The sequence below is a fragment of the Notamacropus eugenii genome, chromosome 4, assembly GCF_028372415.1.
Source record: "Notamacropus eugenii isolate mMacEug1 chromosome 4, mMacEug1.pri_v2, whole genome shotgun sequence".
Lineage (NCBI taxonomy): Eukaryota > Metazoa > Chordata > Mammalia > Diprotodontia > Macropodidae > Notamacropus > Notamacropus eugenii.
The window spans coordinates 36,418,231-36,434,948 of NC_092875.1; the positions used below are offsets into that span (position 1 = coordinate 36,418,231).

General features: G+C 40.6%; 2 long non-coding RNA genes across 3 annotated transcripts in view; one reads left to right on the forward strand and one right to left on the reverse strand.

The window, feature by feature from the left end:
* The window catches only part of LOC140499299 (uncharacterized), a 22,453-nt gene extending 19,403 nt beyond the window's left edge, over positions 1-3,050 (reverse strand). For both annotated transcript variants that reach the window (XR_011965347.1, XR_011965346.1), the window contains exon 1: positions 2,964-3,050. This is a non-coding gene — a long non-coding RNA (uncharacterized lncRNA). The remainder of the gene's footprint in view (positions 1-2,963) is intronic.
* On the forward strand, positions 2,106-15,740 carry LOC140499298 (uncharacterized). The gene is made up of 4 exons (XR_011965345.1): positions 2,106-2,668; positions 2,984-3,146; positions 12,839-12,972; positions 14,774-15,740. It is a non-coding gene; the product is annotated as an uncharacterized lncRNA (long non-coding RNA).
* Positions 15,741-16,718: the final 978 nt, after the last annotated feature.

The window sequence follows — 16,718 nt, forward strand, 5'->3', positions numbered from 1 at the left end:
CCTAATCCCTCTTCCACACAATCCCTCTTCCCTCAGGTGCTTAAAGGTCATTAACAAATTCCTTCCAAGTCTCCCCTTCTGTGGGCTAAACATGCTTAATTCCTTCAATGGATCCTTACATGCCATGAAGAGGAGGTCCTCTACCATCTTGGCTGCCTTCCTCTGGACAGTCCAGCTCATCAATGTTCTTCCTAAAATGTGGCACCCAGAATTGAGCTCCGTGTTAGTTCTGAGCTACACTAAGCATGGAAAGTTGCACTTTTGTTAATGCAGCCAAGATGGCACCAGCTTTCTTGGATTCCATATCACATGGTTGACTCACATGGAGCTTATCATTCCCCTCAGACTCCTAGGTCTTTTGCAGATGTTCACCCATTAAGCTTCTCTCATCTTGTGTGTGTGTGTGTGTGTGTGTGTGTGTGTGTGTGTGTGTGTATATTATATACATTCTTCTTTATATTATGTATATTCTTAAAAATCCATTACATTTGACCCTATCAGTTCGGCCCATCATTCCAGCATTCCAGCCAATAAAAATCTTTTGGATCCTGCACCTACCATCCAAAATGTTGGCCGTCCATCTGTAAGTCATGAGCAAATTTGAAAAGCACATAACATATCTATGTCTTTATCCAAGTCATTAATAAATACACATTTATATAATGATATGCAACATATAATATTACAATATATTATTAAATAATATATATAATATATTATGGGCAGTTAGGTGGTACAATAGATAGAGCACTGGATTTTGAACCAGGAAAACTCATCTTCTTGAGTTCAAATATAGCCTCAGACACTTACTAGCTATGTGACCCTGGGCAAGTCACTTGCCAATGTTTGCCTCAGTTTCCTTATTTTTAAAATGAACTGGAGAAGAAAATAGCAAATCACTGCAGTATTTTGGCCAGGTAGATTATCTCCAGTGAAGGAAGAAGACTTGAACAGTTGTGATACCTAGCAGTTCATAGCATATAAACTCCAAGAGGTGATTCAGTTGTATCTATACACAGATAACTAAAGATTAAGGCAGATGAACTAGAGATCTCAAGGAGGTAATTGTGACCTCCCAGATTATCACTGAAGTGGCTGGGAGTGGGGAGAATCATGTCTAGATTATGCTTCTGTCTAGGTATAACTTAACCAAAAGAAACAGGAAGGATAAAAGGGAGCATGGGGTAGCCTTGTATGTTAAGAAGGTGTGAGTGTTGTAAGACATGGAAGGAGCTGGATAGGTTCCTCCCTACCAAAAACCAAAAGAGAACAGAAGGAAATCTAGAAGGAATCACAGACTAGTAGGATAGCTTTGAAAATTACATGTAGACTCTATAATATATTTAAACACAAAAGCAAGTTCTGTCTTCATAATAGAAAACCCCTATTCCATGCACTATCATCACCTGTCGTATGAGTATGGGAAAGCTCATTTTATTTGGCATTTGTTGAGTTCCAGTTTTGGTAGCTGTTGTATTAACGAATGCAGGGGGGTGAAGGAATATTCATGTGAGGTCATCTAGGAACCAGATTGCGTCCACTGGAACAGAAATGATAGAAAACTTGATATAATAGAAATGATAGAAGAAAATTATAGAAAATCCTCCTAGAATTTACAATAGAGAAGATGAAAGCTGAGTATTCACATGTAGGGTGTTGTTATTTTTTAGTCATTTCAGTCATGTCTGACTATCTATGACCCCATTCTTGGCAGAGATACTGAAGTGGTATGCCATTTCCTTTTCAAGCTCCTTTTACAAATGAGGAAACTAAGGCAAATAGGGTTAAGGGACTTACCTAGGGTCACACATCTAGGAAGTGTCCAAGGCCAGATTCCTCAACTGAATTAGAAAGGGAGTTTAGGACTGGGTGGCTGAAAAGTGACCCTGGATACCCTTAAAAACTGGAGTCACTGGGCCCATTGAAAGTTCCGGATCAGAAGAGTGCTGAGTTTGGCTCCTGTTCCTATACTAGGCCAGTACTATAGGAGAGGGAAGAGGGGCTTTCTCTCTTCTCCTCCCTCTCCATAAATTGCAGTTGAACTACTTGCCGCTAGGAGACATCTTATCCAGTAGTTCAAGAATTCATTGGTTAGAGTTCAGCCAGGAGTCATCAATCAATAGAGAGTTATACTCTCCAGTTGGACACAGACTCAAAGAGGAAGAGAGAAAGCCAGATGAATCATTCCTTTCAAAGTCTATTGCATGTAGACTTTCTGGTTCAGTGGCCAAACTCTGAAGATGTAGTCTTTCCCCTCCTCGCCTCCCCCAGACAATCACAAGGCAAGGAGTTCCAATCTGTTCCAATTCAGGATGTGTTGCATCATCCCAAAGTACCAGGTCCTTCAGCTTTGCAGGACTTGGAAGTCCTTGGAAGTTGCCAAGGGAGCAGCCTCAGGCTCTTACTAGCTGTGTGACCCTAGGAAAGTCACTTCACCCTGTTTGCCTCAGTTTCTTCATCTATAAAATGAGCCAGACAAGAAAATGGCAAACCTCTCAAGTATCTCTGCCAAGAAAACCCCAAATGGGGTCATGAAGAGTTGGATACAACTGAACAACAACATCCATGTGTCAGGCACAGTGCTAAGTACTGGGGAAACTAATACCAGAAAATCCAGTCCCTGCCTCAAGATGCTTAACAATCTAATGGGAGAAGGCACTATGAAAAAGTAAGCTGAAAAGGTGGGAGAAAGGTTTCTAATTGACTTGCAAGTACATTGGATTCAAGTGAGGCAGATCTGCATACTTACTATGTGCCAGACACTGTATTAAATGTTGGAGGTACTATCTCTGCCCTCAAGAAGCTTACATCCTAATATTAGGTGAAGAAAGCAGTCCAAGCAGAGCACTAAAACAGAAAGGTACAAGATCTCTGGGAGGGCATGGATCACGTTAGCTGAAGCATCAGGCAGACTACCATTTTTGGTGACAATGGAAAGCCATATCCAGTTATGCCTAACTCACCTTCTGTTTCCTTTTTCCAGGTGGAATTATAGGAATTGAGACCTACTAGAACTGCAGCCAAGACCCCTAGTCCCATCTCTGAGAACCAAAACACAGCTTCTGATACCTCGATGGCAAGAGGAGGAATAAGTCTCTGTATCCTGACAGCAAACGGATGGCGACAGTTTTATCAGGATCTGCCAGGTATATCAAACTATTTCTTTATTTTATAAGTCACAAGTTGGCCAAGTCTTTCAGTTTGGGGCTCCTGTTTGAGCAAGAAGAACAAGGAAAGAACCATAGATTTGGAGTCAGACCATCTGGATTTGAATTCTGGTTCTTCTACTTAGTATCTGAATCATCTTAGGCAAATTATCTACAGGCCTTGGTCTTCTCATCTGTAAAACCAGAGGGTTGGATTAACTGGCCTCTGAGGTCCCTTCATGCTTGAGATCCTGGATCCTTTGATCACTTTTAACAATTACAAGCCTTCCTGTCTAAGACAGGAGTTACCTCAGGGTCAAGATCTCCTTGTACCTAACATATTTGCCAAACTAACTTCACCTCCTTTAGGGACTTGTAAAATGTTAGGGGACTACATTGGTGCTAGTCTGGGACATCTTATCAATGAGGAAACTGAGGTTTGTAGCTGGCGTCAGAGGCAGGACAGGATTGACTCAAGCTGACTCAAGACCAGTTCTCTATCCAAAACCTCCTGGAGACATTAGAAGCAACTCTGGGCCTAGGTTTTCTTATGTGTAAAATGACAGAATTTGGCCAGAAGGTCTCTGAGGTCTCTTTCTAACTGTTGTGCTGCTCAGTCTCTTACAGCTCTACCATGCTGTTTTGTATTTGTCTGACCTCCAAGGTATCATAAACACACACACACATACACACACACACACACACACACACACACACACACACACCACACACACACACACACACACACACACCACACACACACACACACACACACACCACACACACACACACACACCACACACACACCACACACACACACACACACACACACCACACACACACACACACACACACCCACACACACACACACACACACACACACACACACACACACACACACACACACACCTACCCCCGAAAGCTTAGTACAGGACTGGGCACACTGAATTTTAATCATTTTTCAGTCATGCCCGACTCTCCATGACCCCATTTGGGTTTTCTTGGCAGAGATACTGGAATGGTTTGCCATTGCCTTTTCCAGCTCATTTTACAGATGAAGAAATGGAGGTGAACAGGGTGAAGTGACTGAGTGTAGATGTCTGAGGCTGGATTTGAACTCAGGTCTTCCCGGCTCCAGACCCAGAGCTCCATCCATTGCACCACTTCGCTGTCCCAGGGTATACTGAAGGTGGTCACTTAATGCTTCAGGGTTTAGGACTTATTTGTATGTAGTTATTTCCATATTATCTCTTCCTTTAAAGTGTGAGTTCCTTAAGGTCAGGGACAATGTTTTTGCCTCTCTTGGTATCCCCAACACTTAGCACATAGTAGGTACTTAATAAATGCTATTTGACTGACTGGAAGATGTGTTTCAACTTTAAGCAGCCTCTAAGAAATTAAACTGATTCCTTGCCTGGGTGGTCCTTGCACTTATCAAGTGAAGAAGTGCCTCCTCTGTGCCAGGGACTGTGCTAAGCATTGGGTATACAGAACAGAAGCAAAAGACAGTCCCTGCCCTCTAGGAGTTCAGAGACAAGATAGGAGAGACATGAAGCAAACAAGTAAGTAGGCAATAATTAACAGAAATAAAAAGGCATCTTCTTTCTCTGTGTATCATTAGAATTCCTTCCAGCACCCTGAAGCAACTTGGGTATTTGCAATTGTTTTATAAATTTCCTGAGACACATTGCCGATCTCTTTGGTTTCTGCCAATTCGTAGAAAGCTAGGGCATGATCTGAGATGCCCCGTCTGCCTCCTGATGAGAGCTTTGGAAACCCCTAAGGAGCAATCTGTCTAGTAGATGTTAGCAACACTCTTAAAATCTCCAAGCAAAGACAACTCCTTGTGAGCTGATGAGTCCTCTGGAGAAAAGAGACAGTTCAAATGATGGTAGTTTTTAAGAATAAAATGTGAGGAGAGTGGTTTTGCTGGGTAACTGAGCAACAAGAAAAAGTTTTTGTAGAAAGATAAAAAGGTGATATATGATGGATGACCAGGAAAATCTCTTCTTAAAGTAATAACAAAGAGGTTTATCAGCTAAGAAAATGCAAGTTATTCCCAATAAATGACACATTGATTTGTGGAGGGAATATTTGCACTAAAAATGCTTTTGAAAATACTTCTGGTAAAGTCCTTTTGGTGCTCCAATGGGGAGTTAAAAATGGATTACACTGTGCAAACTTTTAGGAACATACAATAGTAAAAGCTAGCATTTATGTAGCAGTATAAAGTTTGCAAAGAGCTTTAAGCATGTTATCTCATTTGATCCTCACAACATCCTTGGGAGGTAGATGCTAAGAATATCCTCATTTTACTGATGAGGAAACTCAAGCTATGAGAGGTTAAGTGATTTACCTACACCAGAGGTTCCCAAACTTATATGGCCTATTGCCCCCTTTAAAAAAATTACTCAGTGCTACCCTGGAAATCTACTTTATTCAACCCTTTAACAATTTTTTGAAATTTGCATCAGTTCAAAAAACATAAAATAGTTTTAAAAGACATATCTTAAATTTAATAATTTATTGTAACTTTGTGGGGTTTTTTCCTGCATTGAAATTTTGATGATGCAATATTGTATCATGTAACCATATAGTATCATGTTGTAAACAAGTCATTACATATACATATTCCTACCAATGTATGCTGGACTTCTGACAATACATTACAGGCTCACCTGCCAACACTTGCTTGTTAAGACCTTTCAGCAGACTTGACTACTGATTGACTATAACTTGCATTTTGTGTGTTTATTTGGAAAATAATATAATCACTATGATTTTAACTCTGTTACGCAACAGACAAAATATGTAAGAGCAGGTTTTCAAAATTTTCTTATCTTCTTTCCTCACTCTTCCACTGCCCCCTTATTTTTATTCAATGCCTCCCAATTACACCTGAGGCTACTACTGCCCCCTGGATCATTCCAGCACCCCCCAGGGCACAATATTGCCCGCTTTGGGAACCTATGGTCCTAGAGACAAAGTTAACAAGGATCTGAAGTAGGATTTGAACTCAGGTTCTCCTCACTTCAAGTCCAGTTCTCTGTCCACTAACACCACCCAGGTAAAGCAGGACACATCCAACGGGGTCCTGAAAGATGCCAGAGTCAGAGGATTTTGAAGTCAGAAGGGACCTTAGAGAAGATCTTGTCAAACCTCTTCATTTTCTATCTCAGAGGTTCTTCACATTCTCTGTGTCCTAGGCAGTCTTTGAAGTTCATGAACCCTTTCTCAGAATAGTGTTTGTAAATGTGCAAAATAAAGTGTTAGACTGACAAAGGAAGCCAATTATAGTAAAAGATCATTATCAAATATTAAAAGGTTCAAGGACCCCACGTTAAGAATTCCTATAAGACAAAGAAAGTGGGGCATAAATCTGACCAATGGGATTTCAGAATCTTGGGATTGGAAGTCAACAATGGTATTACTCATATGGGGCATGAGAAACCTTGTCAAATGCTTTGTGGAAATGTAGGTCAACTACAGCTAAAGCATTCCCTTAGTCTGGCAGTATACTGTAACCCTATACCAAAAAAGGCAATAGGGTTAGTCTGGCATGGCATGTTCTAAGTGAGGCCAAACCATTCTTAACATATTCCTCTTTGTATTTGATGTCAGTAAGTTGACCCTGCTTCTACTTTTAAAAAAATCTGGGTTGGTCAATGAGTTTCTGTAAGGAGTCTGGAACTCTCAGGTTATCAGGGTCATGATGCCCTCAGGAGAAATCACTTGAGACGACATGTCCTTGCATGACTTGCATGATGGACCACCCTTATGCAATAACCAACCTTCACAATTACCTTGAGCAAGAACAACAACAGCCAAGCACGTAAGCTCAGCACACAGTGTTTACAAACTCCTTGCATGTATGGAAGTAGAATGCCTATATATACTCTGAACTAGTTGAGAATAAACCGAGTGCATACCATCCTTGCTCCCGCCTCATTCATTCGTGCCCAGAAGAAAGATCTCATGCAGGCATGAGATCTTTGGACACTTAACAAGCTTTCTATACAATCATATCAATATTTTTAGCTACCTTCCCATTTTATTCTTCCCTAGAATAATTTCCCTTTGACTTTTCAGAATTTCATTCATAAGAGCCTCCCATCCACTGACTGATGTCTTCTGCAGATTATTAAGTTACTAAATCCTATCAATTCTTTCCTCAGAATCTTTTCAAATCTTCTTTCCTAAAATCTATAACAGACTATTTCAGACCTTTCTTTCTTTCTCTACCACAAACCTTACGATGGAGTGATTATTTGCACGCACGCACACACACACACACACACATACACACACGACAGATCTTTATCTTCTTCTGCTGTAGCCCCTGCTTGCACTAAAATCAAATCCAAATAGGAACTATTCATATTGCTTCTACATCTTTTGAAGAATGAAATTATCATTGCAATGGGGCAAGAATTGATGACCTGCTCTTTGCTAGGCAAAAGAAGAGCAGACATTAAGACAGTGGAAGAAGCACCTTATCACTCCGTCATGCCTTTCTGTTGGATGTGTAGCCTTGGGCAAATCACTTACCCTCTGCTTCTCTCAGTTTCCTTATCTGTAAAATGGGGATAATAAATAGAACCTACCCCAGGGTTGTTGTGAGGATCAAGTGAGATCACATTTGTAAAGTGCTTTGCAGATCTCAAAGTGCTATACAAGTGTTCACTATTATAATTATTTCTAACATGGTAAATATCAATAAATATATCCCACACAAATAAAATCTCTTTGAGCTCAATAATTGTGAAGAGAGTAAAGGGGTTGTGAGACCAAAAAGATTTGATGATCACTGCTTGATAAGGTCTATTCCCAACTTTCTAAAACTCTCAGTTGCCAAGAAGGAGAACCTACATTGGCAGAAGGACTTTCCTCACCTGGGAATTCTCTATAGTAAAGGTATCACTGGAATAGTCCCTATCCCTTAATGGCTCTAGCACTATATTGAAACAAGTATTTAATATTCAGTGCTATGTATTACTGGGATCAGGCTGTGAGGTAGCACAGTGGATAAGCACTGGACGTGGAATCAAGAAGATGAATTCAAATCCCGCCTCAGACACTAGCTGGGTAACCCTAGGCTAGTCATTTAACCTCTCTGTGCCTCAGTTTCCTCATCTGTAAAAGGGGGTTAATAATAGCACCTACCTTCCAAGGATCACATGAGATAATAAAGAGCTTTGCAAACCTTAAAATGTTATACAAATGCTCAATATTGTCATTCTATTATCATTATTTGATCTATATAAATACTAACTATTATCAGGGACTTTGACTTCTTCATTTTTCTGTTCCAAGATGTACCAATTGGACAGTTGGTCAATAGTCAGTCAACAAGCATTTATTAAGTACCTACCATGTGCCAAGAGCTATCCTAAGCACTGGGGACAGCTTTTATTTTTAAGAGCAGCTTTGCATTTTAATGATGGAAAGTGTCACGCGTAACTTTCCCATAAAGGATATTATCAGGATCCAAAGTCAGGAATGCAATTAATTGGGCCAGATTCTCTCAAAGGATGAGATGCTTTGATCTTTCATTTTTACTGCTGTTCTGTGATATTTTTGGAAACAAGACTGTCACTGGCTTCATGGGAATGAAACTTGCTTGCTTTTTGAGTCATGCAGTCTTATTCTCCCGTAGTTGCATCCAATTGCCCCAAGAGCTCCCAGAACCTCATCTCCAGGCATGCCCCCAGCACATTTTCACCACCACCTGTAGGCCCCCTGATCAACTAGACTAGAACCGACTTCTAACATCTGGGTGGCCAGAACCAAACAAACAAAGCAGGCTATAGATAGGAAAGTCTGGACACAAACAGAAGTTTAATTAATTTCAGAGTAAGGAAAATGACACATACATGAAGAAGCACCCCCATCCCCCCAAGAAGCAGAGCTTAACATGCTGAACTGACAGGTCTTGTATACATCCTGGGCTGGACCATGACATAATCATTTTAGGTCTTTAGTTACTGTTCCAATAGGCCCTGTGGGAACAGCATTTTCTCAAGTCTTGGGGGTCATGCCCACCCTCTAGGGTACAGAACCACAGTTTTATAACAAGAACAGGAATGTAGTACCTGTCAGTGACAAGAAACAGAGATTGTGAATATGTGAGGGATGGCCCTAAGAAATAGGGGGAAATAAATCCCTCAGTGAACACCTGGTGCTGGTCCAAGTAATATACTTTGCCAAGGGTAATATCATCCTGAGTGCAAAGCATTATTGTTATGCCAAGCTCAGGACAGTCTTCTTGTTTGCCCTTAGCTCTGGGAAACAGAATATCTCCAAAATATTTTGACACCCCAAGAAGAAAACCATGACCTGTTTTCTCCTCACTCTCCCTTGGGGCTGTGGGAGAGATGATCATGAGACCCTGGGGAAGCTGTTCTGTGCCTCCTCTCACAAGAAAAATACATCCTTTTTTTTAACCTACTGCATAACAATAACATCCTAGGAAGAGGCATATCCTCTATTTTGTAGGAGCTCTTAATCATTCTCTACCCTGTGCTAATTATTATTTTTTCTTTTTAAAATCAATTTATTTTTAGTTTTTGACATTCACTTACACAAAATTTTGAGTTCCAAATTTTCTCCCCCTCTCTCCCCTATCCCTACCCTATGACAGCATGTATTCTGATTACTCCTTCCCCCAATCTACCCTTCCTTCTATCACTCCCCCTTTTTCTTATCCCCTTCCCTTCTATATTTCGGTAGGGCAAGATAGATTTCTATATCCCATTGCCTGTATATCTTATTTCCCAATTGCATGTAAAAACAATTTTTAACATTCATTTTTAAAACTGAAATTTCACATTCTCTCCTTCCTCCCTCCCCACACACCCTCCTTGAGAAGGCAAGGAATTTGATGTAGGTTATACATGTGTAGTCATGCAAAATACTTCCATAATGGTTATGTTTTGAAAGACTAACTATATTTCCCTCCATCCTATTCTCCCCCCTATTCATTCTATTCTCTCCTTTGACCTTGTCCCACCTTCTGATTACCTCTCCCCCCATTTGCCCTCTTTTCTATCATCCTCCCCTCTTATTCCCTTTCTCCATACTTTCCTATAGGGTCAGATAGATTTCCTTGCCCAATTGAATATGTATGCTATTCACACCTTCAGCCAAATCTGATGGGAGTAAGGTTCACTCATTCTCTCTCACCTTCCCCCTCTTCCCCTCCACTGTAAAAGCTTTTTCTTGCCTCTTTTATGTGACATAATTTACTCCATTTTACCTCTCCCTTTCTCCTTCTCCCAGTACATTCCTATCTCTCACTCCTTAATTTTATTTTTTAGATATTATCCTTTCATATTCAACTCACTGTGCCCTCTCTCTCTTCTCTCTCTCTCTATATATATGTATATACACGTACATATGTGTATGTAGTATGTATATGTATATACACATATGTATGTGTATGTATATATGTGTATCTGTGTATATACACACATGTATATCTATACATATCTATACATACCTATATATACACACACACACATATATATCCCCTCCAACCACCCTAACACTGAGAAATGGCCTCATGAGTTACCAATACCATCTTTCCATGAAAGAATGTAAACAGTTCAACTTTAATAAGACCCTTATGATTTCTCTTTCTTGTTCACCTTTTCATGCTTCTCTTGAATCTGGTACGTGAAAGTCAGATTTTCTATTCAGGTCTAGTCTTTTCATCAAGAATGTTTGAAAGTCCTCTATTTCATTGAATATCCATTTTTTCCCCTGAAGGATTATACTCAGTTTTGCTGTGTAGGTGATTCCTGGTTTTAATCCTAGCTCCTTCAACTTCCAGAATATCATATTCCAGGCCCTCTGATCCCTTAATGTAGAAGCTGCTAAATCTTGTGTTATCCTGATTGTGTTTACACAATACTAGAATTGTTTTTTCTGGTTGCTTGCAATATCTTCTCCTTGACCTGGGAACGCTGAAATTTGGCTACAATATTCCTAGGAGTTTTCCTTCTGGGATCTCTTTCAGGAGGTGATCAGAGGATTCTTTCAATTTCTATTGTCCCCTCTGGTTCTGAAATATGAGGACAATTTTCTTTGATAATTTCTTGAATGATGATGTCTAGGCTCTCTTTTTTGATCATCACTTTCGGGTAGTCCAATAATTTTTAAATTATTCTGATGAAACTATTTTTTTTAGGACAGTTGCTTTTCCAATGAGGTATTTCACATTGTTTTCTATTTTTTCATTCTTTTGGTTTTGTTTTATTTTTCTTTATTTCCCACAGAGTCATTAGCTTCCATGTGCTCAATTCTTATTTTTAAGGAATTATTTTCTTCAACGATCTTCTGAACCTCTTTTTCCATTTGACCAATTCTGCTTTCTAAGGTATTCTTCCCCTCATTGGTTTTTTGGACCTCTTTAGTCATTTGTGTTAGTCTATTTTTAAGGTGTTATTTTCTTCAGTGTTTTGGGGGGGTCTCCTCTAGCAAGTTGTTGACTCATTTTTCATGGTTTTCTTGTATCACTCTCATTTCCCTTCCCAATTTTTCCTCTATTCTCTTACTTGATTTTCAAAATTCTTTTTGAGCTATTTCATGACTTGAGACCAATTCATATCTTTCTTGGAGGCTTTGCATGTAGGAGCTTTGACTTTGTTGTCTTCTTCTGGTTGTATGTTTTGATTTTCCTTGTCACCAAAGTAAGATTCTACAGTCTGGGTTTTTTTTTTTGTTCTGTTTGCTCATTTTCCCAGCCAATTACTTGACTTTTTAGCTCTTTGTTAAGGTAGAATTTTGCTTCCAGAATGGAGAGGGCACTGTCCCAGGCTTTAGGGATTTTGCACAGCTGTCTTCAGAGATATTTCTAGGAATCTGTAAATTTTTAGTTCTTCCAAGGTTGTATGATCAAAGGAGAAGTATTTACTCTTCTACTGATCTGTGCTCTGATCTGCGAGTAACCACAAACATTCTTCTCTACCTTAGAACTGGGAGGAGGATTCCTTCTCCATTGCTGCCACAAGCTCCACCATGTCCTTGCCCCAGGACGACCACCCAGGACTGTGACCCATATCGGGCAAAGCAAGAGAATCCTGCCTCAGTGCCAGTAATGAGATCCCTGCAAACTCTCTCTGATCAACCACCATCTGTGGGCTGAGAGCTCTAGAAATAGCCACTGCTGCTGCTGAGGCCACCACCACCACTCTGGGGTTGTGGCCTTACCATATTCTTCTCTCTCCCAGGTCCAATAGATATTTTCCACTGGCTTTCCAAGTTATCTCCAGAGTTCTTGGGTTGAAAAGTCTGGAAATCACCTCAGCTGCCAATGATTCAGTCCACTGAGGCCTGCTCTGACCTAGTCTGTGCTGGCATGGCCCACATTGGACTGTGTTCCACTCCCACACCAGTGCAATAGACCTTTCCTATTGACCTTCCAGGTTGTCTGGGGCTGGAAATTTGTTTCATTCTGTCATTTTGTGGGTTCTGTTGCTCTGGAATTTGTTTAGAGTCATTTTTAGTTATTTGAAACTGTTTGGGGGAGAACTCAAGAGAGTCCCTGCACCATCTTGGCTCTGCCCCTACCCTGTACTAATTAGACTGTTGGATCTATTACTCTGTCAGAATCAGTATATTCCTGACTCATGCTGAATTTTATATGACAGCCATATTTTAAGACTGACATCATGTTCTCCATCTTGTTTCAGGTCCCATCACTGACCCATCCTGCCTAGGTGATTCTGGGAAACTCACTTCACCTCTTAAGGCCCCTCTCCATGCCCCCTGACAACTCTCAAAGATTAGAGATGGTAGAATAATTGAAGATCTTCATTACAAGAAGGTATTTCTTTATCAAAGTTCCTTTTACATCACTTTAATTGAAAGTACCATCCAAAATTTTAAAAAACTAAGTCTTCTTTTCTCCAGTCTAAATATGACTAGTTTTCTACTAATACTAGAGAGTCAGTCAGTCCACAAGCATTTATTGAGCACCTACTATGTGCCAGGCACTGTGCTAAGCACAAAAGAAAGGTAAAAAGACAGTCCCTGCCCTCAAGAAACTTGTAGTCTACAGGGAGCTCTGACATGCATCTTCTCTCCTTTTAAACAATGCCCTTTCAGGGACATGGTTGAACTTCTCCACTAGACCTTGGACATAAGGAAAAACTTTCTAATAAGGACAGCTGCCCTAAAGTGGCCTGGGCTGCCCATAAGGAAATGATTCCTTCTTAATAAAAGAAATAAAATAAGTAAAAATAAAATAAAATTCAAGCACAAACTGGATGACCACTTGTAGGGACAGAAGAGAGGGTATCCTCAGTCACCTGCGTCTGTCAGTCAACTTGCATTGATTAACTCCAGGATGTCAAACTGGCCTTCTGTTTTATATACAGGCCCAGTGGTGGGTCGATTCTTTCAGCCAATTGTAAGAAAGTTCCTGTGTGATATCATCTATCTTTATTCAATGATCAAAATACTTTAATCCTTTCAAATTAACTAAGGATTGCATCACCCTAGTTTACGCATTTGGTTACTTTATTCAGTAGAGCTGTCTAGGTCTTCTGGGTGTGTGTGTGTGTGTGTGTGTGTGTGTGTGTGTGTGTGTGTGTGTGTGTGTGTGTGTGTGTGTGTGTGTTTTACATTAATTGGGGTGGGAGTTTCACCCTTCCATATGCATAAGAATAAACAACATTTTGATCTATTTTTATTCTATTTTTTTTTGGTCATATTCCACAAAAAAGCATAGTGGAATCTTATATTTTCAACATCTTTCACAGTCGATTGTGTGATGATAAAGTTTCAGTCTATCATGGAATAATGTATTCTCTTCCCTCCCTCATACTGTAATGAAGGACAGGTACATTATTGGAATAACAATTTTATATAGATAGAAAAGGGGGCATATAGGTCATGAGCTCTTGATACTTCCATAGTAATGAAGATGTCTGAGTTGGGCTTTTTTCCCCCATACTTTTGGCCTCTTTCCCTTCGTAAGGTATTTAGTGACTCAATCCCTTGATGTTCTCCCTCAAAGCTCTGTCATCTCAAGCATAAATCTTCTCCATAGACCCAATTCCATCTTTCTGCCTCTCCTTTTTGTTTCTTTCTTTCCCAGGCACAGCTGGGACCGTGATGTTCGAACAATATAAGACCATTTTTATAATATCAATATTCTACCCAGGGTTTTCCTAGAGCCATGACTCATGGAAGACTGTAACCTCCAAAGAGCTTAAAATTACTATTACCCAGAGGAGGACAAAGAAGTATAGTAGGTATAATAGGCTCTTATAGATTACAAACAAGCAACTGTTCGGAAGACCAGAAGTAAAGTGTGTCACTTAACAAATGCATGAATGAGAAGGAAGATGGGCTGACCATATAGCAAGAGGTCAGATTACACCACTGGAAAGTTGGTACATTCCATTGGTATCTCTGGGATGTCAAGAGAAACCAAGGAACCAATTCCACCCACCCACCCATACTGCATGGTCCCCCATGGCAAACTAATGAGATAGCAAAGGGGAGTCACATGATTTGGGCAAGTGTGGATACTTTGCAATCTAGAATTTAGGAAAGAAACTTCAGGTTGATAAAATCACAAATCAATTTGAATATTTGATTTGTAAATATCTTATTGGCAGGTCTTATGTAGCAAGGCAGTGTGGGAACAGCAATGACCATGAAATCAGAGGACCTGGGTTTGTTCATTCTGGAAGAGGACCATGACATCAGAAAGGTGGTGCTAGGACTTGCAGGTGAATTGGATTTAAGTGAGGAAGCCTGTGCAAGGTCACCAGCTTGGATATAGCCCGGGACTCAGTAACCTCAGCAGTAAAATGAAGGGGTTAGATTCAATCATCCCAAAGATTCCTTCCAACTCCAAATTTTATTTCTCTTATTTTCATACGCACCAATAGTGCCTAATAAAAACTTGAATGTATAACCAACAAAGATGCGTTACTAATGTCAGCAAGAGTACTCACTCAAAGATGGACACACTGACAAGCGCACACAGACATGACACAGAAAAGTGGTAAAGCTTAAAGTGTTCCTGTTTTTCATATTTCTTTCCACATACTAAAAAGTGAGTCTGAATGATGGGTGTAGTCAGAGTTGTAACCCACAGCTGTAACCACAGTGGGTAATTGTGGCCTGTCCCTCATTTGGGTAGACCAGGGCTCCATGCTGAAAACTCAAGAAGAATTAGGTCTTGCTACTCAAATTCTTGGCACTGTCAAATAGTCTGTCTTTTTTTTCTTTTAAAAATTAATTATTTTTACTTTTTTTTGAGTTCCAAATTCTCTCCCTCCTTCCCTTCTATTGAGAAAACAAGCAATATTTCAATTACACATGTAAGATCATACAAAACTTATTTCCATATTAGCCAGGGTACAAAAAGAAAAGGCAAGAAAAATAAAGTTTAAAAGTTATATTTCAATTTGCACTCGGAGTTCATCAGTTCTCTCTGTGGAGGTGGATAGTATATTTCATCATGAACTGTCTTGGATCATTGTATCGATCAGAAAAGCAAAAGTTTAGAGAACTCTCTGAATCCTCAGTTCTCTCCTCTTTAAAATAAGGGAGTTAAATGAAATCTCTAAGTCCCCTCCCAGCCCTGACATCCTCTGTTCTAAGCTTCCTCCTCGCTCTGATGTTCTGAAGACCCTTTCAGCCCTGACATTCTATGCTTTCTGGGCCTCAGTTTTCCTAATTATAAAGGGAAGATGACAACACCTGACCTAGGTTCTTCACTGGCCTGTGTATGAATCAGTTGTGAAAAGAGTTTCTAAGTGCACTGCATGCATGTGCAGTGACCTCCACACTGTGCCTGCCTCCCCTTGCCCCCATGCTCCCATGCTCCCAAGCCCAATCCCTCTTCCCCTCTCTCCCATCCCCCACCTCTCAGGTAAGTGCTCCTCCACCCTCCAGTACAGCTGTGGTTCTCAAGGCTGGAGGACACTTGTCCACTGAACCTGTGATAGCCTCCAAGATCTCCCTCAGGTATCCTGTCAGCAGCCCCAGGCTGTTTTCCTGCACATGCTCTTCTGACAGGGTGCTCTTGAAGGCAGTTCTCCTAGAGGGACAGAACCTAAGCCAGGGAGAGGGGCATGGGCTGCCCCTGAGGGTTCAACTCAGCCCCCTGCAGCTTGGTGGGGTTCTTCTGCCCTGGGCAAGGAAGCTTAGCTGAATTCCAGTACCACATAAAGTTTAGAAGGTCTGGTTCAAATACTGACTCAGCTCCTTTATGTCTGTGTGATTAGGGCAAACTCCTTTACTTCTTGGGTCTTTCCCATCTATACAATGAGTAGACTGGACCAATCTCTCAGATGCTTTCCAGTTCTAAACCTAAAACAACAGTCCCACCTAGAAGGCACTTATGATCTAGATGGGGAAACCCTGACGTTAACTTACTGTGTCACCTCAGACACTTCCCCCTCTGGGCCTCAGTTTCCCCATCTGTCCTCATCAATTCCCATGGGAGGACTGAGCCTCTGGCTCTGATATTATATTCTAAACTCACTCCCAGCTCTGGAATTCTCTGTTCTAAAGCTTCTCCGGGTTTTGACATGCATGTTCCAAGGTCCC